The 25,119-nt window shown below is 45.0% G+C and overlaps 2 long non-coding RNA genes across 2 annotated transcripts in view; one reads left to right on the top strand and one right to left on the bottom strand.

The window, feature by feature from the left end:
- Window positions 1-22,964, top strand: part of LOC310898105 — a 44,267-nt gene extending 21,303 nt beyond the window's left edge. The window contains exons 2-3 of the long non-coding RNA XR_014582962.1: window positions 13,998-14,101; window positions 17,638-22,964. This is a non-coding gene — a long non-coding RNA (uncharacterized lncRNA). The remainder of the gene's footprint in view (window positions 1-13,997; window positions 14,102-17,637) is intronic.
- LOC310898103 overlaps window positions 1-25,119 on the bottom strand; it is a 241,419-nt gene that overhangs the window by 204,848 nt on the left and 11,452 nt on the right. The window lies entirely within an intron of this gene.

Here is a 25,119-nt window from a genome sequence, read left to right as displayed (position 1 = left end):
CCATTCCCCATGTCCTGGGCACAGGTTGCATTTTTCCCAGTTTGTATACTAATGCTGGGGGTATTTCTTGCACTACTTTAAGCCTATGTGTCCTGGCTTCCCAAAAACGCCAATCTGGTATTAAGACCATCTTCTGCTCTTTCAAATGTAAACTCATCCTTTAAAAAACATGACAGACACCCTACAATGTGCCAAAGCTGGGCCATGCTCTGGGGCTTGTGGATGGGCATGGAGCATATTGGAGCTGGGCACAGCTGCGCATTGCCTGGCACAATCCCTCCTCCCCTGAGGCTGTGGTGCAAACGGCCCCTCAGCGCATTTTGTAACCAAGCTCCAGCAAGGGCATGAAGCCACTGGGTTGGACTCCAGAGGAGGTGGCAGGAAGGAGGACGGCAGCTACAGCTCCTCTGGGGAAGGCTGGGGAAGAACGGAGAAGGGAGGCCCTAATCTGGATGTGGCCCTGGGCAACCTGCTGTAGGTGGGCCTGCCTGAGCAGAGGGGTTGGACCAGATGACCTCCAGAGGTCCCTTCAACCTGAACCAGTCTGTGGTTCTGTGACCTGAATTGATGGGTCCAGTAGCCCCCCATGCCCAGAGCCACCACCCTGAGCACATGGCCTCAGGTACCTTCTGTAGGCCTTGGCACTTAAAGCAACGCTTTTACTGACAGTACTTCAAGCACTGCACCTTAAATAGTCTTTGGGCTAGAAGGGCAATTTAGATTAAGTAGGAAAGCCTTTATAGGTTAATTAAATACCAATTGCTAAAGCATAGCCTACCAGTCATTATCTGTGTTTTGATATGGACTTATTACATAATTGTTAAACTTGGTATTTAGCAGATAACTTCCTTATTAGAAAGATTAAACATCTACTTGTGAGACTTCATTTTTTAAATGTCACCATTTCGGTTTACTAGACTTCTTGCTGTGCTTAACACAAACACTGGGTATTTAAAGTAATAACAAATAAGCTGTCAGCTGGGAGCACTCAGCAGCAGGCAGGACCTGCCCCGTGACAGCCATTGCAGCTGCTGCTGGGGGGGATGTCCCAGGGAGGGTCATGGCCCCCCCAGATCTCCCCCACCTCACTCCAAATCTGGGGGCTGATGGGGAAAAATGTCAGCATGCCTTTCGAGAAGCAGCTTCCCAGCTCCAGCAGCACCAGCTTAATTCTTCCGAACCATCTTTCTCCATTCCCTGGCAGCGTTTTGTGGAGGGTGCAATGGAGCAGGAGCCACCAAATAGTGCGGCTGCATCCTTGCCACCAGCCCTGTGGCTCCTGTGTGCCACGAACATCAACTGCTGTGGGATGAAATACGCACGTGCACAAAAACAGAGACCGTGCCCAACTCCTTTTCAACCAGGCATCTGCAAAAATTACGCAGGCAGAGGTGGAGTTGCTACTGCCCAATTTCTGCTTTTGTAATTCTCTTGTTAACAGATCAGAAACAATTAAACGACAACCTGTGCAACGACTGGTTTGGGTGAGGAGTGAAGAAGGGGAAAACCATGGGCAGCAGTCCACCCTGGGGTCAGAGGAGAGGATCTTGGTGGGAACATGCAATGGGATGCTTGCCAGTGCACAGGATGGGAAGCACCTGTGGTGTAGCTAACCCACCTGCAACAGGGACAGTAAAGCAACGACATGATGGAGGACAGCTGCAGGGGTGATGCAGGAGCTGGCTTTGAGCCACAAGTCCACTTTTCCTCTAGGTCTTGGATCCAATGCTAGTATCTCTGGAAAGCAACATTTCAAATCCAGGCTGAGTCTCCTGCTGTACACACACAGGGTGCATTGCTGGTACCAGAGTGCCACAGCCGTGGAGACTTATGGCCAAACTACATCCCCCTTCATTCAGTTTTTGGTAGAATTTCTGTTATCACTTTCAGAAAAAGGGATCTCCAGTGCCTCCAGCAAGCCCTCAGGAGTAGCAGCAGGGCCCGTGCTGGCCATCGCACTGGCAAGTGTTGGCTTGTGCCTTCAGCCAGAACCGGCAGTGAAGAGGTTAAGCACCAGTGAGCCGAAAAGGCTGCATTTTGAGGGGTGGGTTTGGGGTAACCTGAGCTAAGGAAGCGATGTTAACAATATAAGAAGAGGAAGTGCTGGCCGTTCGTTTGTTTGTTTATTGTTTCAGCAGTTTGTACTGTGTGTCTCGTGTGCTATCTTCATCCCTCAGTCTCCCAGCCGGTTCATTATACACGGGAAGCGGTGCTTCCTGCCAGCGACCTCCTGGGTCCCCTCCCATTGTTAGCAGAGCTGACACAGAGCGCTGGAGGCAGCAGAAAGGGCTGCTCGCTTGTGCGCCTGTGAGAAACGCTCCAGAGACCTCAGTTAGTTAATAAAACAGATGGTTTTATTGGCATAGGCAAATTTCAGCACTAGTGATGCGTTTAATAGGGTTCATCCAAAGAAAATCCCAATAAAAATAAAGCGAGGAGTTTGGATCATTGGGGCCAGGGGAATAAATATAGGAAAGACAAGAGGGTGATCCGTACCTCTGGCATCACCAGCAGCTCTGCCATGTCTCCACAGCCTTTAGCAAAGAGGGTTGCTCAATGTCTCCTTCTCTACTAAGACTGATTAGTGAGAAAGAGAAAAGGTCCCTGCCTCCAACAGCTAGGCTCAGCTGGCCTAAATCTCTCCACAATCCCTGTGCCAAGCAAGTGCTTTAAGTTCCCTGACTTAGGGCACCTGGATGCTCCTCAAAGCCTCGGTGCTCTCCCTTCACCTGGTACGGGGACTTATGTGGAAATGAGTCTCACTCCAAGCCCCCTAACACCATGAAAACCTTATTTTCTGAAGCCTCAGTGCCCTCTGCACCCCCAAATTTTCCTTTCTGTGTTTCTGCAGTGATCAGTCTATAACACCTTGCAAAAGGAGTGTGCTTCCCTCAGATGCTGTAAGAACACTTCAGTATTTATTTATTTTTTAAAAACACTTTGTACAATCCCTAAGCGAGGCCTGAAGCAACGCAAACAATAACAAACAGCAACGGGCTCAAGCTGCAGAGCTGGGATCCAGATGTGCGCCTGAACTTCCCCAAAGTTTGAGGGTGTTTTGAGTCTGGTGTGGGTCGATCTCTGTGGAAAACTGAAGATGAAGTGGGAGAAAAGGAAAAAAAAATAAGTAGAACATAGTTAACAAAACATATGCGGGGTACGTCGGCATCTGTGTGCTTGGTAACTCCCGTCTCTTGAAGGTGTGTCCCCAGCCTCTGAAGAGCCAGGAGCTGTCATTAGCTGGGAATAAAAGGATTTTTGCTCACTGGCATCGGTAAAGGTAAAACAATCTGTTTTGAAGCACAGCTTTAAAGCACGTATCGCCACTTTGTTTATAAAGATCCTAGGGGAAAGTGGGCTTTGCTTTAAGTCACGTACTTTTTTTCACTTTCTTGCTGTATTTTTACTTTCACATGTCCCGTGTAACTCCACCAAAAACACCTTAAAAATCTCCTTGGAAATTGTGTACCATTCATGCCACTTCCATGGCATCTAGAGGCCAAAATTCACTTGTCTGGGGTTTTAGAGGAAAAACAAATTGCAGTTCCTGGGCTTTCTCTTCAGAGGGAGATGCCGTTTCCAGGGTAGGGCTGATGCCTCGCCTCTGGGACAGGAAGCGGCCAGAGGAGTGCTGTCATCGCTGAAAGTTTTCTTTCATGAGGAAATATTATTTACACATGCCACGTCCAAATGACAACAGCGGCAAGGAGGACTGGCAATCGATCCTGCTTTAAATAACTATTTTCTAAGGCAGGGAGGAGCATTTTTGTGGCCATTTCCGTAACAAAATGTTCCACTCACTTCTGGCCTAGCTATGCAGCATCTTGCTCGTGCATTCCTAACAGCAGCTTTCCCTTCCCTTCCCTTCCCTGCCCGCCTTTTGTCAACAAATCTGTAAGAAAAGAATTTCACCATGTCAGGAATTTTATGCTTTTGAAATAGAGCTCACACACTTGACACGACCCAGCCCCAGGACAGAGCTGAGCTGTTGCCCAGATGGGAGGTCAGTCATGATTTTTTACAGATGTTTTGGAACAAATCATAGTGCTTAAAAGAAAATATATATTTATATCTCCAGACAGTTCAGAGCCATGATAAATAATTTAGAGAGTGATTAGACAAATCATGCGAAAGAGCTTTAAGACTGGATCTTTTGGCTCCCTGATGAGGATACATTTAAATTAAACAGCCAGTAAATAACAAGCCAAAGACTATCACGCCACTGGATAGCGAAAGTAGTTAAGGAGCTGGATTGAAATGATGAGTGGATATTGAGTGCCTGCTGTCATTTCCCTCTTCCGTCTTTTGGTGATGAGAAAATAAAAACAGTAAAGAATGAGCAGGGTCCCAGCATTGTTCATCTCCTCTTTCCTTGTGAAGAAGCTATCAGCGATGAAGAAACAGAGGGAAAGCAGAAATTATTCACTTCCTTCTCCTCCTCCCCCAGGAGAAAGAGGGAGTAAGACAGTCACACAGACAGGATGCAAGTCTCTGCTTTGGGGAATACAGAGCTGGTCCTGGACTGTTGGAGTAAAAACCTACAAGAGCAGAGGAACAGCAGAGGGATACCCCCCCATAAATGATGTATTTTGCCTTGTTTCTGTTAGCTTGCATTTTTAAATATTTTAAATAATTACAAAAAGCTGTGATACCAACTCTTCCAAATGTATTGTGGCAAGTGAATTACTTAAAGAGCTGTTTCTTCTCCAGAGTTCCTTTGGAAATTAATTGGAAATTAATTGGGGCAGAAATTAATTGGAAATTAATTTCTGCCCCAATTTTCAAATACTCCCCCCTTCCAAGTCAAAACTGGAGGGAGAAGAGGCCACCCACCTGCCAAAGGACTAAGGGAAATGGTGCACTAATTTAGGTAGAGCGAACTAAAAGCTCAAAGCAACCTGGACCTAACGGGTGGTAAAGCTAATCGGCAAACACTCTGGATTCAATATCAGCTGGCAGAATTCCTACATTTCTACTCTGCACCATGAAGCAAGCCCACTGCTTAAATCAGTGCATCATTAAGGACGCTGGATTGGGCTCAACGTATCAGATGTTTCCAGCTGCCACTGCAAAGGTGAATGCACAACTGAGGCAATGCTCAATATCCAGGGAAAACTCTCTCTCTATAACTATATAAAAGCTACCAAGCGATGGCTGACTTACAAGGGCTTATGCTTGGGACACCAGCTGCGTCCTGGTGACTACAGCTAATTTCGGCAATGGGACAGGAGAGCAGAGTGTCTATGGAATTTGAGGCAGGATATAGATTGTAAACATTGTTTCCCTGAGATCTTGCTGTGCATTGCTCAAAATTGTTTTCAAAGGCAGCTCAAATTAACCCTCCACCCACCCTCCTCCGAGGCTGGATCCAGCAATGTTTAACATAAAAATAACAAAGTCTTCTCTGACTGGAGACCAGAGCCCATGCTCCCTCTCTCCCTTTCTCCAAGATATTTCCTTAACAATACAACTATGTTGGGGCCTTTTCCGAGCCAGAGTGTAATAACCGTCCTTTTATAATGCCCATTGGCTGTGTACGCGTGCCACACAGGACAGAGCCTAGTTAATTAAGAAATTCTCTCGGACTGCCTGCTACACCAGGTGAGCAGCCAGCCAATAAAGAAAAGCAATGTCCATTCAACCCCTGCCAGCCTACGTGCTCCCAACTTTGATTGCCTGTGATTGCTTTGGGGGCTAAGAAGGGAACATGTCAGATCTCTGCCAATAGCGAGCCTGAGTTATCTGTGGACAGAAAGCTGTGCTTTCTCGCCTTTGGTAACAAGTGGTAACAGCAGCCAGAACAGAAGCAGTCAAACCTTGTTTCCTACAACCTGTGTCTCTGGCTGAGCTCCCATGGGGGGGGGTCTCCAGCAAAGGGCAATCTTGAAGGCTCCTCCTCACTGGAAGCAGGAGGAAGAGCTCACACCAGAGATTCCCTCAGAGCTTGTAGGATTTCCTGTCCTCATGGGGACAGCTTGGAAGGGCCTGGCACACCTGCCCACACACATAGTAATTGGATGAGCCTCGTTTCACAGGAAACCTGGTCCACATTCAGATGACCTTCTTCTTGCTGAGGCTAATTTCAAGACTAGGGGATTCAAACCACAGGTTCTGGCAAGAACTACAGAGGCCAGAAAACCTCAGCACCTTTTCCTTTTTCATTAGCATATGTCCCCCCAGTGGTATTTCACTTCAGGAAATTACACTTGGTTTATGGACAGGGAAACTGAGGCACAGCCTTTCCAAGAGACTCATCAGAGGTCGGTCACAGCCCCAAATGAAACCACTGCAGGTGTGCTCCTGTCCCAGGGCATCAGGGCAGGCTGGCTGGGTGAAGGTGTCCCTTGCAGCCATTGCCGGGACCCAATGCATGGGGCCAGCAGCAGGAAGCCTTCTGCTTGGGTGGCCTCCCTCCCCTGCCCGTGTGAGCCATGCGGCATGTGTGATGCTGAAACAATTGTTTCTGTGGTGCCAGAGTTAGTTACGTCTGAAAGGGTACCGCTGCACGGAGCGAGGAGTGTCATTAGGCTGCCGGCTGGGCACTGGAAGATGGATGTGTTGTTCATTTTTGTGCAGGCAGTTAACAGCACAGCTATTTGGTTACATGAATTTACAAGCTTAGCTGCTGAATAAGGGAGACCACAGGTTAACAGCAAGGGGTGAAGGTGCTTGTACAGGTGCAAGCTGAGCCCTGAACCAAGGCGATTACAGCTCCCTGCGAGCTCCTGAAGCCCATTAGTGCCAGAGCAAGGAGCTGTCAAGATCCACAGATGAGCAGTTAAGTTTGCAAGCTCGGAGGTGACCGCATGCAGGGAAGGGAATTTGCTTTGCTCTCACATAGTCTCTCCCTTTTCTCTCTCCCTCACCAAACAGCCTCCTGCACATCAGCCCCAAGCCTCACCTGGCAGGGACGAGCCTCCCAGCCTGTCCTCCCCTCGAACGCCGCACTCCTACCTCCATCCCTGCAGCTCCCCAGCTCTGCAGGCAACGTCCCCATAGGTGCCAGCACCACCGTGAAGCACTCTCACCAGCAAGTGATGCTGCCCCCCGATCTGGACTGAGCCCCCCAGGCATGCAGAACCACTGCACGCTTTGGAAAGTCACAGAAAATAGTTTTCCCCAACAGGCATCTTATTTCCTCACTCTGTCCTCTCCCCCAAAATAAATAAAGGTACTTCAAGGTGTCAGACAAACAGTTGCACTTTAATTTCTCCCTTTGGCAAGCCCAGCCACTAATTCAGTCTTGTTATGGTTTTCCCACTAGGGACAAAATATATACTGAGCTTTGAAAACCTATTGTGTAGCAGCAATTGTTGCTGTAAGCCAGTGGCTGTTTTGCTTTGTTCAGCACTGTGTGCTTGTGTCTCCTGTGAGATATTGTTTTGTTAAGACCTGTTATTGATTAACAGGGAGAGGAATTGAATTCCAGATGGGAGCAGCTGAAACGCTCTAAAATGCTGCATAAAAAATGCGAACATTTAAAATCATCTTAAAGACAGCTACCTCTCCTAAACCAGATCCATATTTCCCTCGAGCTGTACCAACTGCAGCATCTCACCTAAGGGCAGTCTTGCAGTTCAGCTTCAGGATAAGGGCCTTATCTTCACACACAGCTTTGGGGCTGATGAACCTGTCATTGTGCAGTTCCAGGGGCTGATTCGCCCCTGACACATAAGTGCTGCAGCCAGGGGTGAGCATTAAGCTCCAGGGAACTCCATATGGAACAGCGCTGGGCATTTCTCCTGTCTCCTACTGCTGCCTCAGGGTCTCCACAGTCCTCAGTGTGGATGCAGTAATAGATAAATAGGCATAAAGTTGTCCTAGGTCCCTATGGCTTCCACTTCTACCCCATACAAAGAGACTGATTTCCCTGGATGAGCATCAAATAGTTTATCTTCATCTACAGCAGAGGATTTTTGTTGCTATAACTGCAGAGCTCCATCAGAGTAGCACAACAGGGGCTGCTCCATCCGAGCTGCCAGCACCGAGCTGGTGCCCAAGCCATGGGTAACTGCCCCAAAGTGTCTTGACCCCTCTTGGTGGCACCAGCTGAACTCTGAGCTGCAGCACTGAGAGGCTTATGGTGTTTTTGCGGTCTCCTGCTCCAGGCATTTGTCCTTGCGTTATTTAAGCCATGTTGTGTAAAAACCCACAGGAATGAGGAGATGCTGTGACACTGCTTTTCATCTGTCTGAACTAAATTTATTTCACCAACCTTTAAAGTAATTTGTGGAAGGGAACTGAGGAGAGAAGGGGTTTCTAAATCCTCTTCAACCTGTTTTAGCATTTGCACTAGAATAATAATTGTAGGGTTGCAACATCCTTTGCGCAACCTGCTAGGGGCAGTGGATCTACCACCTGGGAAAGCTTGGTGTCATCTAATAAAAGGGTAATGCAAGACTGTGCTGTAGGAGTTAGCCAGAGAGATTTAGATAGGGAATGGTATAATTCCTCTTCTGACCATCCCATGGAAATAATAAAGATCAGAACCCATATCAGGTTCACTGTAGGATTTAATAGAAAACAGAGACTATTATTACAGCTGACATGCAGTCTGCTGCTGACAGTCTTCAATCACAAAAAACCCACTTGTGCCACTGTGCTGGAGGCTACTTATCAGAAGGCACAACTGCAGAGGCAGCGAGGAGGAACCAGCTCCTTCTTCCAGCCTGCTGCTGGAAGAATGGCCACAACCAACTGCAGCTGAGAAGCACAAGTAACCACAGCTTGCACCTCCACCACTGATTACGTTACCAATTAACATTTGCTATCAAGAGTTTCAAATCATTTTGTACATTGCCATGTCAACATGAGTGACAGTAGTAGTACATCTGAAAGGACTCAGACTTCTTGATATTCACTAAGCCCAGCAATAAAACTCCTATAGAAGAATAAGGAGCTAAAGTACTGCCCCAAAGCAGGTGGTGCAGAGGATGTGCTCCCATGGGTGAGATCCTGGCACTGCTCTTGCCATGAGCAGCACCTTCCCAAGTGAGCTGTGCTCATCTGTGGGGCTCTCCCAGAGCCACCACTCCTGAGAGACACGAGCTCTGTGCCCTGAGCAGCACCATTGCACGCGCGGTCTTACATTTCTATGTCAAATAGAAACGTGCCTGGCAAAAATAGAACAGTGGTTACAACATACAGGCCCACTTGTTTTAAATTTTGTTATTAGAGCTGTTTCTGGTAAAAGGAGCTGTGTTTAGAGGGGACGCTTCTGCATTTCAGCTGGAGGAGCACCAGCAGCGATGCCCCCCGCTGCGATGCTCAGCAGTGTTTGTGGAAACGAGGGTACAGGGTGGATCCAGAGCCCCCACAGATGACAACAGCCTCCGCCCAGCATACATCCCTGGCCTGGGCCCAGGCTGCCACGTCACCATGCCCTGGACAGGGATCAAAGGGTTCAGCGTGAGCGCAGGAGGTCGCATGGGGAGGAGGGAGTGGTGATCTCCAGCCTCCAGCCTGCTCTTTGTTCAGTTCATCCTGAGTCTCCCAGTTATGTTTGAGCTCCCATCTCACTCCAGCCAGCGCAGCCACTGCCAGCGGTTTCAGGGAGAAGAGCATTCAACCTTGACTTCACATTAACTTCATCTGAATTACATTCGTGTTCTTTCCAGAAAAGCATTTGAAAGCTTTTTGTTCAAGAGAGGGTGTAGACAGGGGGAAAAAAGTGAAGAAGAGACTGCATACATGGGGGAGGGAATTAGATTTAAAAGAGCCTTTTGGAGTTATTTCAATTAATCTGGGTACCAGAGACCTCTGGAGAAAGGCTCCTCTTAGAGCTACTGAAGTAGAACAGAGCATTTCAGGGTCTCACTTTCACATTAAAATTGCAGCAGCACAGCAAAAGCGCTTTTCCTCCCAGTCCATTTATCTTCACAAACGCACAGCGCTGCACTCGATGCTGTGCAGCTCTCCACACGCAGCAGCTCGCCCCCGGACAGCTCTGGAGAGGCGCCGCCATGCCCCGGCGGAGGGGACGCCATTTTGAGCCCTCAGGCGCAGGAAGCAGCACATGGGTGAGAGGCGGTGTGTGCTGGCAGAGCTTTCCTAAGGTGGTTTCTGGATGAAGGAAGCCCATTTACCATACTGCAGAAGCAGGTCTCGTTGTATCAGTGGCAGGAATAAGAGAATCCAACATAGGCAGGCTCGGCTATAAATTTCCCAGGCTTTCGTCCATCTTTATAATGCCAGGAAGTCATCAGACCCAGAGAAACTCACTTAAGAAGACTGTTGTCATTTCTGTCTCAGGCAGTTCAATCATTTTTACAGGAGAAACTGATTGTGTACATTAGCCTAAGTACGTGCAGCAATATTTATTCACAAGAAAAACATGAAGCAGAGCAGTAAGAGGAGCAAGGCTGGTGGGGCTGCCCAGCATTTCACAGAGGAGGTCATAGAGGTAATTCTTCAAACGTGCCTGGGCCTATCTATTCTCTTGCAAGCCAACAGACCAGGTTTCTCAAGCAGAAGCCCCTAATTGACAAGAGTATGTCCTGGAGGCTGGAGACAGATTGATGGCTGACACTGAATAAAAGCCTATTTCCTTTTGGCTCACAGGGGTTTGGCACTGTTGCTGATACCACAAATGTCTGAGCCCAGTATCAGTGAGAATGTAGCAGAGCGAATATTTGTTGGAAACAGAGCCTAAATTATTCATGGAAGGCTTTACAATCTTGAATCCGTTAATTCCTTCATGTCTTCAGTACCAAAGAAAACATCAGTGTTCCCTACTTACAGATTTTGTAAAGCAAAATTGGCCAGCAAACAGGTGAAACAAAAAAATAAAAATTTTAAAGTATCAGTTACTGTATCTCCCCTGCTAAAATTAATAGTCACTGCTTGAAACAAAAGCTAAGATAGAGCTCTCAGGAAAGCACTGGACATGTTTATTAGTAGGTCATTTATAATCATCCATTCCAGCAATATTTGCAACTTCCTCCAAATACTCAATGCTACTATAGACACGATTCAAGGCCAGATGGGCCACAGGTTGGATCTAGTTACTTGGCAATTCCCATCAATGCATGTTTGTTTTCCAGCTGTTCCTTCCAGAAAAGGAAATCTGGGAAAAATACTTTTTGCCACTAGAAAAAATAAAGGAAGATTTGAGTTCTCCAAACTGCTGTTCAGACTCCAAATCAAAATTAAAAAGCTTTACAATTACCAAATAAGCACAGATCCTGCGGCCCACGAGTTTTCAACAGGAGCTCTCAGAAATCATTAGCTGTTAGAATGAGCTTTCTCATGGGCAGGATAAATCACCAATGGGCTCCTGGAGTTATCCTTTACCTTCTCAAAGGGTACTGTGGGAGCTTTCAGCTGGACAGTATTGGCAAATGTAGGAGAGAAATATTAGTTAGGACAGAAATACCTTCCACCTGGAAACCCTTATCTCATCTTTCTTTAGAAGGCAAAGGGCTATGGGAGGAAAATATGTCCTTTGTCAAGAGCAACATCCATGGCTGAATCTTACTGCTGATTTTTACACGTTATTTCTCATTCCTCTGTTTAGAAGAGCGTCTCTAAGACCCCAAGGGGGAACTGACTGCCTGGTACAGTCAGGCTATGAAAATGCACTATATGAGATGTTACCCAGTACACAAAGTAAAACAAGGGAAGATGGAAAAATTTCTCCACTGACAAGAAATCTTGTGTGTTACTTGTGACAATGGGGAACAAACAATATTCAGGCAGAAAGGTAATTTTTTTCAAGCTGACTGAACTGTTTTCAGACTTGGTGCCTGGTCCAAGCACATTGTGAGTGCTTGTGAGGCCTTTTTACATGTAGCGAAACAGAGCAGACCAGGCAGTCTGGCAGTCTCACAAAGGTATAATGACCAGGAATACTCTCTCTCTCTCTGTATACACACACACTCTACAATCTTTCACAGCAACACGCCAAAGCAAACACCAAATCGCCTGCAATATTTCAGAGAGATGGCCAAAGCTCTCAGATACTTTCCATACTGCCCCCTGGAAAAATTATGTGTTTTCATTAGCACAAAGGTGGAAATATGCATAGTGGAGAGAAAAGAGATTAGTTTCAGAAGGGAACATAAACAGAAACAGGTTTTGATTTGGTCAGGATTCACTCTGATCCCAGCAGAATCAATGCCAAGGTTGAGCACTAGGGTGCCGGATCAGGCCCACCTCATACAAGGCATCATGTTTTGTTTCCAGAAGTTAGGTGCCAGTTGAAACTCCTCAAAACCCCATCCTCTTTGGTACAGACAGATTTTCTTCAAAGTAGCTGATACATTCCCATCTTTCTGCTCAGATGCAATCTCTGGTTATAAAATAGCAACAAGGTTGAGACAATCAGACAGAGGACATCAACTGGGATGATCAGCTGTCTAAGTGCAGTTGATGTAAATCAGCAGCAGTGCCTGAAGAACTGCAAGGGCCCATCCAGAACGGCTCATGAAACACCAATCATCTTGTAGGCTTAAAATGAATCTCTGCACCCATGAACATTGTGAGATGGGGCCATTTAACAAATGGTTAGACTGCAACCCCAAAAAGGTCAAAAGAGCACAAGTGAAGTTGAGTGCATCAGAGTTCAGTTCAGCTTCCTTGCTATTTGCATGGGGCTCACGAAAATGGACTCCAAAGCTACAGCCTGAAAAGAACGTCTTTGAAGCCTGGCACCAGCTGAAGCACTCCCTGCTGTTTTTTCCGACTAATGCACTACACCGCAGTTGCACCCAGATAACCACAAGAGGAATCAAATTAAAACAGGTATAAACAAACAAACAAAAATAAGATTGCTTTCAACCTGAACAGGTCCTCCTAACAATTTGCTGTGTCGCCACACCAGGCTTTGCTGTCACCACTGAGGAAACAATGCAGGAGTGCAAGGCTATCACTGCTGCAAGAGAAACACTCCTCAGATTGCATCCTAAGGAAAGCAAGGCTCTTGTCAGGGGGCTGCTGTGGTGCACTTTCCACATGGGATGGGAAAACATCAATCAGCTCATTCTGTGGTTTCGGCCATCTAAGCAATTCAGCTCACTGAAACTAGTGATATTCAAGATAAGTCAAGGACTTGAGCATCTGGCTGCTGCTAGGTTCCCCTCCAGGCATGTCTTCTCCAAGCTGAACAAGCCCAGGTCCCTCAGCCTCCTCTCACAGGCCAAGTGCTCCAGCTCCAACAATCTGTGAACGACCTCAAGATATCCCAATTAAAATTTTATTTACTGGTCTAAACTCTCACTTAAGAACGTGCATTCACAAGACTCTCATACTATTATAAAGTGAAAGTCAGGATAAGTTTCCCAGAAGACTTGTGATTCTCACATGAAACCACTACAAAGCAAATTTAATGGTTGTTGCAATAGGAATCTTAAGCAACAAAGATAACTGCACCAGGCTCAGCCTCCAGCTCAGCCTCCTAGGGTCATGGATGGGGTTTCACACGAAGGTCATGAGAAGCTTCAAACATTTTAAAGTTTAAAAAGAGATGCCAAAATAGACAAACAAAAGAAGGGATATCGTGCGTTTGCCTGCTAACCTAAAGGAATCTGAATTACATGTATGGGATTCATTCAGCAAAAGCAAAGCTTGCACAGATTATCTTTGGAGGTCCCTCCACACAGCATGCACCACATTGAAGACGGGTGAAAGCAAGGGAAACTGGGAAACAGAAGAGGGTAGGATACCCTTCCACTCTTGCTTTCCCAAATTTATTTCAAGTGATTAACTCAAAAGAGTTTATCTCCACCAACAGCTGAAAATCTGGGCTGACTAGCAACCAGAGAGATTCAGTGCAAGTCACTTTCTCCCAAAAGGAAATAAAATATAGGATAGTGATATGAATTTAAAATTAATATAGGTAGAAAAGTGCATACTATACCCTGTTCGTGTCACTCAACTTTATCTGTGCCTAATTCATTTATCACTGTGTAGTCTCCATTTACTTCTGGTGTTTCTCCCCACTTGAATAATAAAGATCTGATGTGTCATTTAAGTTTCTCTTTTTACCTTCTGATTTTCAGAGAGAAATCAAATATGGCACACAGAAGTTTGTACTTCTCTACATTCAGGGGAGAAAGACTGCAGAAACTATTGAAAGGACTGACACTAGCCACCCGTAGCAAAGGTAAGACTTCGCAAATGCTATCCTCTCCAGGCTTAAGTGCTGTAACTTCTTTGTTGTAAATACAGCAGGGAGAAGGTTTTTTTGCTTAATAAATTTGTCCATTAATTTATTTTCATATTACTTTTTTTTTTTGAGGGGTGTGAGTGGGAGATACATTCTGTCTATAGAGTTTCCATTTTTATATTTAAAATGAAATATAAGATAAATTTTAGACTTAAGATTCCTGCAGCTCCTTAGTTTTCAGAAATCCTTCTTATATCCATGCCTTCAGAATTACATGACACACATTGCTTATAAGCTACGTCATATGTACAGATCATTGAACACCTGAAAAAGGAAGAAGTGATAGACTCAGAAAAGCCTACACCTTAAAGTACTGTATGGAATTCTGGTCACTCCAAAAAGCACACAATAAAATGAGAAAGGAAACAGATACCAAGGTGGCAAGGGTGGCCAGGGAAATGGGTCAGCTTCAGGAAACGACAGACTAAATAAGCCTTGGAAAAGGACGAGACAGCAGAGCAGGATGAGGCAGAGATTTCTACATCTATGAAGCAGAAAAGGTGAACAGCTAACAATTATTCATTGCTTTTCTTAACACAAGAGCAAAAAAGGTGCTAAAAGAAATCACCAGGCAGAAAGTTTAAAAACAAGAACAAAAAAAGTACTATTCTACAAAGCCACATGACAGTCTTGTACAACACACCACCACGGGATGTTTTGAAGCCCAAGCCTGCCCAAAGGTTCAAGAAGTGATTAAACAAAATAATGGAAGAAAAGTGCCTTCAGGGCTGTTTGGTATAGAAAAGCACAAACATAGCCCACCTCTGAGAACATCCTGAAAGTGAAGATTGCAAGAAGCAGAGAGGGTTATAATTTGGCCAGCATTATTGTACGTTTGCCCTGTTTCCTGTTCTCCTTCACAAAGTGCTTGCTGACGGCCATGGTTAGACACGGGAAAGAGAAGGTACGGGGGAGCTGAAAGGCCCTGCTCTTGCAGGCCTGACTTTTGCCTTTTCCCTTTAGGATTAGTCGGCTTGAGCTGGCACGCTCTGTCATTTAGCCAGGCTTCAGAGGTGACAGCATCAAGCAGGCTGAGAAGAAGCACCACAACACCACAAAATGTTTCCAAGAAAAATGATCCCTCTTTCTTTCTTATGCTATAGTTTGTCATATAATAGCAATAATCACAATTGCTTTGTAATATGCTTGGAGCGGCTTTGGAGATTGATTAAACGCTTCAACTTCCCTTTAGCCTTAATCAAACCCAGCAGCTGTTTATCACTCAGAATACTTTAGATCAATAGAGCTTATGCCTTACATATACCTTTAAAATCGCGTGCTCTATACCAGGTCCCTTGAAGCCGCAAGCAGCAATTACAATAAGTGATCATACTCTGTAGTGTTAAAAGTAAGTAGGTGTTATAAAAATGATAAAATCACCACAGCCAGTAGCATAAGGCACTTTTGAAAGGCAGACTTCCTACTGCAAATATGTCCCAAGTTCTTGATAAAGAACAGACTGGAAAGGCTGTGGGCATAATCTGCTCAGCCCTGGCATCAGCTGGAACATACAGACTACTAGACAGAGCAGGGCACCTGACCCATCAGCCATGGACCTCTCCTCCAAGAGCCCAGCAGCAGAGGAAAATCCAAGGACAAGGTCGCAGGAAATCCCAAACACAAATTAGAATACCTCAGCTTGGGTGGGAGCAGGTAATGACTTCAAGTATCTATTTTACTCATTCTGTGAGATACATTTATGTCTTGTGGCTGAGTTCAGACAGCAGTTTCAGAGATGTTACATCAATAAAACTGATATTGTACTTTGATTACATGAAAATAAGCAAAATCCCCCAGAAGACAGTATGAAAGCTTCTACTGATTTACATGAATCCAGGACTTCACTCACCATGTTAATCATGGTGAGTTAAGTGAATGAAAGTTGAACTCCAGGCTTAAAATCATCAAATGCAGATGAAACATACTGGAACAGTTCATTTCATCATTCTGCCAGACAAGACAAGACAAACTCTTGGCTGGTGCCTTGAAAAGACAAATATTTGGATAGGAAAAGAAAGAGCGGGTAAAGTCATTGCTTCTAAAATGATATGTTATGGAAAATCATTGCATCACTTTACTAGCAGTTCACAGCTACTCATTAATTTTGCGAAATTGCAGCAGCTCCTACTCTGAGGTCTTCTGGAGCAGCAGTTTCTTGTCTGCTCACAAGGGACAAAAAGCTATGCCCAAGAGCACCGCCACATGAAAAATTGTGTTTATGTGGAAGGTGACAAGATTTGCTTCATTCTATACACAGTTGGGACGTGAGTTTGAAAGATCTGACATTGAGACTGCTTTTTCCAGCCACACACCCACAAAAATGCAGGTCATCTTCCCCAGCAAGAAAGACTGTGTAAAGTAGTATTAATGTCATGTTGTGTCAACAAAGATAGAGCAGGCAGCAGCCAACAGGATTTAGGAGCAATTTAGGTGGGCCAGCCTTCAAAACCTCACCTGATCCTGGCACTCGAAGGGAGAGTGAGGAAATTGGCACATCACTTACTGAAGTACTGCAGAAATGCCACATACCACATTTGCTCTGTTAGAGATTGAGGCACATTAAGGTAAAGATCATTAAAACCCAGTTAAGAAGGGGGGAAGTGTGGGAGAATATTCTGGGTGCTCAGAAGACCCCAGCCTTTCAGTAGATCAGGAGAAGGAGAAAATGGATAATATGAGATCAAAGCAGACTGCTGCTGTCATTGCCATCCAGAAGAGGAGGAACGCTGGATAACGTAGAGCTTTTTCACTTTATTTTGTTTTGCTGCTTTTCTCAGACCTGTCTAGGACTTCAGCTGTTAAAAAAGGAGGGAGGTGAGGGAAGACAGGCTCTTCAAGTTGTTTTATGAGCCCAGCTAACGCTTCACACGTTTCAATTTCTGCCACTGCGTGTTCCTTTACACACTGCTAACCACTTGAAAGCATCTTGCAGGGGAAAAGCTACCAGACAAAATAGTTTTGGATGCTCCTTGTTTATTATATGCAGATCAAGCAGTTCTTATTAACTCAGTTTCAGTTCTTCCTTCATAGGTAGCAGTGCTGTGATATTATTTGCAAGCAGCCAAGGTAATTACCATCCAGCAGGGTCCAATTGTTTTCAATTAAAAGCTTGACTGAAGTCTTTAGTTTTTAATACCATTGTGACCATCTGCTTTCACTGAAGTTCATCAGCAAAGGCACAGGCCTCGTTCTAATGCTGCTTAATTATATGGAGGAAGGTGTTTTTTTGGTGTGGCTTTTTTTTTTTTTCGGTCAGAGATTCATTTTTCCCTGCTAAAGAAATGGGCAGCAAAGGGGCCACGTGGCTTCACTAATAGCCTGCAGCAAGACTGAGCATCCGGGAAGATCATTACCTTCCTGGGAGATCCAGCTGTTACCGCACTGACAAGAAGATCCAGGGGACCAACAGGAGAAAGCAGTTAACCTTCGCTGCCCTGCTCTCTATTCAGTCACTTGCCTCCTTTTTCTTCCAGAGAATCTGAAGAGAGCAGAAGGAAGAAGAGCTCATCCAAAACTACTCAGTACAACCCTCCCCTGCTGATCGCACTTTCGGACTGTGTCGTGGGCTGGGAACGCACACAGGCTCTCCCATGCGGGCATGCGTGCACTCCCTCCTCCTTGCGCGTGTGGCTAATGTTTTGCAGTCCTGTATCATCTCAGATCTGAGGATCTCCAAATCCCTTACAGGCATTCATTAAGCCCTGCACAATCCCCAGGAGAAGTAAGTAAATATAATTTTCCAGATGGGGAAATCAGGACGGCAAGAGGTTAAGTGACTAGCCTGAGGCCAAACAATAAATAAGTGGCAGAATCAGCATGAGGATCTGCCAAGTCCCAAGTTTAACACAAGTCTCCTGAGTGTTCATCTCCAGAAAAGGAAAAACAACACCCTCACCCTCAAGCCCTCAAAACACTTAACTGCAGTCCTGTGTCATACATGCCAGTGCTAATAAGAGTGGCTCTTCACATCACGGATTGTACTGTGCAGAGGAAGGCATTTTGTAGATTCAGTACAGGAACCGCTGTCTCCATGCGGGCAGGGAAGCACGCAGGTCTTGCTCCACGCCATCAAACCAGGCAGGCACGCAGCTTCCTTACGGGCGCCTGCTGCCACTTATGCTACACACAGCTCTTTCCAAGGATCAGCCCCCTGAGATGCGAGTACTTTGCCAGGTGTCAGTTAAAGAGGAAGAATATGTGTGGTACTACACTGTAAGACCGCAGTCAGGGCTGGGGAGATGAACAACACTGCTTCGGTGGCAGTCTGAAGTGCTGAGGAAAAAGAAGCTCCTTTCCATCTTCTTGGCCAGCCATACAGGCACACCCTTCTCTCTGGTAAATCCCACAGCTGTTCATCCCAAACTTAAATCCCTGCTCCTCGCTAACTCTTGGGAAGACGAAGGTTGGGTTTTACCCTCACTCCCTGGGGAGCCTGTCGCCTTGGCACATGTCTTCATCTGTGTGTTTGACACACGTAATGCTCCCTCCCAGAGGCCAGCCACCCTGCTCTGAGTTGCTACATCTCACAGGAGCGCTAAATCTATGTCAAGGTTCTCCAAGCCACAGTCTGCTATGCTGTAGAGGTATTGAGACCTTTATAGCTCCTACACAGCAAAGGCATTGAAATGAGAATCTGAGGTTTGGGAGATAATTACTCCAGAAAATGGTCTAAATGACTTCAGTATTTTGAAAGGCGTCAGGTGCTGCTGTTCAACTACATTCAGGCATTGCAAATGTAATGCAATTTGTTTCCATACAGATTTCTTTTAAAGCTGCATGTAGTATGTGGCCTAAATACATAATTACACACCAGAGTATAATGGATCATTCAGGTTTAGTTTGTAACCAATATGCATTTTAAAAGCAAATTGTGAAGGAATATGCAACAAACACACAGCACACATTCCAGAAGATGGGTTTCTCACACTTCACTCTAAAGAAGCTCCCCAAGGTCTATTCCTGCCAGAGAAACAGACAAAAAGAAGTGGGAAGAAATAAACCCTTTCTTTAAGGATTACCTTCAAAGAAGCATAATGACCATGTTCAGAAAATAGTCCAGTAAACACATTTTTGGCATGAGCATCCTGTGAATTGGATGGCCTAGCAAATTGGTAGTAAGATTTTGCAGTTTTTCTTTCTGATTGAAACTAGTCTGTACTTATAGCAAGTCAGCACAGCAATTCCAAATAGTTTTTTCATCACCTATGCAAAATCACTCAGCAGTGTCCATTTGGGCAGCTCTTATTGTGTGTGCACTGCAAGAATTACAGAAAAACTTGTGTTATTTTCCAAAATACTCCCTATAATCCCCCAAGAAGCTGGTCTCTGGTGAAAAGTCCTACGATGACAGGAACAATAACACATCAGTGCATCCAGGTGAAAGATTTAAACAGCACTAGAACTGATGGGAGTCACCTCAGGTTGCTCTCAAAGAATATTTCAGACAGCCACTCTCACTTAAGCTATTAGCGAGGCACTGCTTTATTCACTAGTTCTAGCCAAAATATTCGGATTCTTCCTTCCTTTTTTATTCTATGAGTTGCTCTAACACAAGGAGCTGCCTTTTGACAGGCATAAATAACCAGCAGTGCCTTTCCTCACTTCTCCCCAGCAAGCTCCTGACCCCGTGCAGAACACTAGGCTCATCCTTCTTAACTGGAAGCATTTAAAATTGAGGTGCATCACCTGCATCAGGAAACAGGCACATCCAAAGGGCACCAAAGACCTAAATCTCCCCTCAGAAGTGCTTCTCTTTCCCCATCAACTACAGAGGCAATTTAGCACAAACAGGCTCCTGATTCTGACACCTCAGTTAATCGCTTAAAGGAAAATACGAATTAATCAGTTATGCCTCTTTCAAACTGCCTATTTAGCTATACTTAAGCAGAGGCGCTACGGGTGTGAAAAGATCCCTGTTTTGAAGATGAAAGGGAGAGAAATGCCTTGCCTTTCTCCTTATGGCCACTGTGTGTTTGAGTAGGTGAGGCAAAGGAAGGTATTTGGGGAACTTCTGTTCTGAGATTTTAGATTTTAAAGGAAGCAATATTTTTATGGCCTTAATCACGAGCCTGGACCCTGGTGAGCAAAGCCACTGGTGTAGTCTGTGGGAATCCAATTAGGTGAGGAGGTATGTCAAGGCAAGAAACAGGGTCTTCATTGTGAAGGACAAACTCTTGGTCTGCTTTAGTGTCCGCCAATGGCTCTACGGCATCCTTTACAGCAATAAATAAGTTATCCCACACTACCATGCAGGGAGGTTTGGCCGTATTTGTAGGGGGACTGCAACAAGCATGCAGAAGGCAACCCAGATCTAGCAAAGGCAGGAGGAAAAGCCTGAAGTGCATTCTGGCCAAATATAAGACTGCACTACCAAACTTCAGTTGCCAAGTACACAACTCATCCCAGTCACTCTCGATTTTCATGGGATTATAGCCCATGCACCTGTACTGTGCAGAAATGTGGTTTCATGCCTGCATGGCAACCCCATGCACCATTGAGAAGACAAGGCCTGCATGTAGGTGTCCATGATGTACAGCAATAGATTTCTCAGTTTGTTCCTGGAATTGCAAGTAAGTCTGAGGACAGCTGACAAGGAAAGAGACAACAGTGTTTGGATCAAAAGTAAAAATTTCTTCCATATCAAGTGAGATAATCTTGTTTTCACTACTGTTTTTCAACCTAACGTAATTAAAGTCAAAACTCCAAATGCCAGTTTTCTGTCTCTTTGCTCTTTCAATAAGTTCAAGAAAAATACTAGAGCATTTCTAAGTGAAAGTATATGAAAAATTACTCATGGTTGTGGGATTTGTCCAGAAGGTCTGCAGCACCTCCCTGCTGGAGCTCCAAAACAAGGAAAGGTTTATTTATTTGCCTCTCTTTGGAAGTTTCACATCCACTGAATTCAGATGGGATCTCAATGTATATGCATTTGAGGTCAAAGAGCTGCAATATGAGCGTTTGGATTTTACCACACATTTTCAGACCTGAGAAAAAGATTTCCAAGCATAACTACATCACAATAACTCTGGTGTATCTTACAATCCATTCTCTGTTGGTCTAATAACCTTGCAGTTAAATTCAGAGGCGGCTGACCCTGATGAGATGGATCAGTGCAAAAGGACCCTTCGGCCTCTCCTCCTCATAGGAGGCCAGAGGCGTGCCCCAACAGTCAGTGCTAAGGTGAAGAAAGATTGCTCTTTTAGGTCTTTCCAGATGATCTCCATGTGCTGGTTTGCTGACTTCTTCTACCTCATCCCCCCAAGTCAGGCTCCCATAAACCCTTCTTTAGAAACACATGTAGCATTCAGATGCATGTGCACTTCAGACTCAGCTGAGGGTGGAGGGGAAGACTCACACTTTGAACATTTTCTTCTTCATTAAAAAAAAAAAAAAACTCCTTCCTTTATCCCTTCTTAAAGCACCGAGAAGCTTAAAGGCATAGACATAGAGTCTGAGTATCAAGAATCTATGAGAAAAACAATATTATCAGAGGATCACTCTGAAAAAGCGTGTTTCAGTGAGCTTTGTGCCATTTCCTGAATAACACCCTCAGATCTCATGTACTGTCTTATAATTACGAAAAATATAACTTGCTATAGCATGCACTATGTCAGCTTTGATTATGCCAGCCGAGAGAGACATGGGATACAGAGAGAGAATAAAGGAAGAATGATGGCTGTCTACTGGCTTATCAATTTACATCTCTCTACACTAAATCTAAGTCTTTTGTGCTGTCAGTCACGCACTCCTATGCAGTGATTGCTGGAATATGAAAATCACAGCTTTGAGATCCATTTGTACATTCACATATTTGTATAGTCTGTCTGGGTTTATTGCTTCAGTGGCTGCAGTGTCTCCCGTCAGCATGGGACCTGGCATTTGAGGCTCGGTGTTTTCCCCTACTACGCAGCTTGTGTGCAACAGTTCATACCAGCACTCTCTGAATCACCACCTCTCCAGTTCAAATTACTAAGGAAAATGGAAAAAACCCTCAGGAAACAGTAAAGGTAACACATAGTCATGTGTTACATGGAATATTTCAGGCCTATAAATCCCAATAGCATCTTTTGATTATAGCTAAAAAAAAAACCCACACCTCCTCATCAAATATTTACTGTGACATAAATAGCCATCTAGCCAACTTCATGCTTTTGGACACGTTAACAGTAACTGCGCATTTGCAGCTGAAATGACACACTGGAAATTAATGAAGGCAAGAAGACACGAACAAAACCCGTCTCCCTGCTGCAGTCGCCTCTGTAGCAACTGTCAGCAGCAAAGAGCAGCTTCCTGGAAATTTTGGAGGTGTGGCATTCAGAAAACAAAATCATACTTGTTACCAGCACAGCACGTGGTTATGCTCACGCACGCAGCAGCCAGACTTCCTACGAGCTGAGCAGTAATTTAGGGCTTCGCCATCCCCTTCCCAACCTCTCTCCCAGCAGAATCCACAGCCAGGAGGGGGTCAGTGAGGATTCTTGCTATTGTAAAATACAAACAGTGATAAAATAGCATATAATTGCTTTTTTTTTTTTTTCCTTTTTTTTTTTTTCTTCAAATTTTTGCACACTCATTGAGGGCAAACACTCCACCATGCAAAATTTCCCACAGGCAACCAGCAAAGAGAAAAAGAAGAACTGAAAACCTTCCTTGCCCTACGACCTGCCCTCAGCTGTTTCACTAACACAGCTAAACACTGAAATCCGCAGCACCGCACAACCCTCATCTAGATACTTGAGTACAATTTGCCTCTATTGAGTTAAGGATTGCAATGCAAGGAAAACAAAAGCCACCGGAAAATATGGCAGGATAATGAATTATTGCTGATTTCCCGAACTTACATAAGTTGATCAGAATCCCTCAGATAACTCCCAAACAATGTTTCCGTCTTAAAATTCTCTGCATTAAAAAACAAAAAACTGTCATTTTCTTGCACTCAGCTTTTGAGCTGCATTCTGTAAGGCAAGTAAAATTCTTCCAGATCAGCAAATCTGTACAATATGGCAGTGTTTGGTTCCCACACTGAATAAAACAGTCTGTCCTATCCAATCCATTTATTAGACTCGCCATTATTTTCTCGCTATAAACATTCCTAATAGCTTTGGACCGTTTTCATCGTGAAGTAACAAGAAGAGCACGGATTTGCTAGTCTTTAAAATAAACACGTATGTTATACTTTATTTTGTTTTTCCTTTACATGTTGAGACTGAAGTTTCCTAATGCTTTGTACTCTAAGTGGCTTCTACTGCAGAAGGTTACGTCCTTCTTGCTGTCTCTTAAAATCATAACAGTCCTGTACCTGGGACAAAAGGATATTATAAGCAAAGAAATGACAACGGAGACAGCAGAAGGCTACCATTTTCATAATTTTCCCTTAATTATTGCTGGAAAAGATATTTGAGTCCTGCAGTTTGATTTGAACCAGGAAGGATCATTACCTGAGCTACAGAAAGTTACCCACAAACACCACCATTTTATGGCATTTGTTATTAGCAATAAATAACCCCAAACAATATTTATTATTGTTGCAGCTCCTTAGACAGCCATGTTACCTCCACTTGAAGCCAGTCACCCACGTGGCAAGACCATCAGCTTCTGCACCATCTGGATTAACGTAAAGTCCATCAGAGCTGCTGTCTGTTACTGACAGCGGCCAGCTGAGGATGCCCATGAAGTAGTAAAAGAGCAAAGAAAGCCCTCAGTGAGCCACGGTTACATTCTTGCATTTCCCTTCTATGTCCGTTTGCTATTTGAACCTGCCTGAATTTTCATTTTAAGCTGCTGCTTGCTAAAATGGCCTTAGTGAGTCAAAAATGGAGCTCAGACCACAGGGCAGTGAATGCTGCCTTGTGCTTCAACCACCAGGTCCTGACAGCCTTGCCAAAAACCTGAAGATGTATCTGTGCCCATAACACCAGAGAATCCATTAAAATGTTATTCAGCCTTTCACCTACTCCCTGTTCTTTCACCTCTGAGACACGTTTTTGCATGAGAAGTACTTGGATGACAGCCCTAGCAGCAGCCTATCACACTAGAATAATAAAGGATTAATTACCTCCATCATCAGCACTCTATTATTATTTGTAGCATCAAGCGCTTGCTCTTTTCTTGCAAGCTACAAATGCCTGGGAACACAGAAAAGAAGACACTGTACATTAATTCAACAAGTCTTCCAGCCTGCACCTGCGTTTAATTAGTTACTCTCAAACCAGACCTGCAGAGCCAGAAGCTACAAGTGAGAGCACCGCTGACTGCTGGCCTGGCTGGGCTGCTGGCGTAATTAATTGCATTCTTACCGCAGCTCGGCTCTCTGCTCAAACAGAAGTTAATCATTTACTGGGAAAGCCTGAGCTGATGCTTCTCTGCCATCCCAGCCAGGGCGCAGAACATTTCAGTGATGGCACTCCCCTCCCCGTTTGCTTCTTGCCTCCCAGAAATGCCGTGCTGACCACCTCAGCGCCACCAGAGGCACGGGGTGGGAAGGTGTAGCGAGAATAAGGAGGAGAAAATCTCAACTAGAGAAGTGCTGAAAACAGCAAACCGCCACACAGCAGCTGTCCCGAAAACAAAAGCTTGCTCGGGCAGAGGTTTGGCAAGGTGTCAGCTAATAACCTAGCTGTGTTGGTATTTCTCTAGCCCTCAACATTGCAGTAAGCTTCAAGCGATTCATGCATATTAATGACAGTAACCGTAAAACACTTTTTTAGAGAGAGGAAAGTGTCATTATTGCTATGTAATACACGACAAACATTGTGGCTAAGCCTGAAGTTTCCACAGAAATCAGCAGAAAAGCAAGGTCTGCTGCACCTTGGCATGGTGGCAGTGTTTCAGACCATCCCTCCTTGCTGGGAGCTCGAGGGACCACAGGCTACACCTCAGCGGGATGGCGCAGAGGCAGCGCAGAAACAAGGCACGGAGCTGGTGCATCTGCAAGGAGCCGTGCCCATGAAGCTCAT

The sequence above is a fragment of the Anser anser genome (genome assembly GCF_964211835.1).
Source record: "Anser anser genome assembly, chromosome: 3".
Lineage (NCBI taxonomy): Eukaryota > Metazoa > Chordata > Aves > Anseriformes > Anatidae > Anser > Anser anser.
This window is presented reverse-complemented; position numbering and strand designations above follow the sequence as displayed.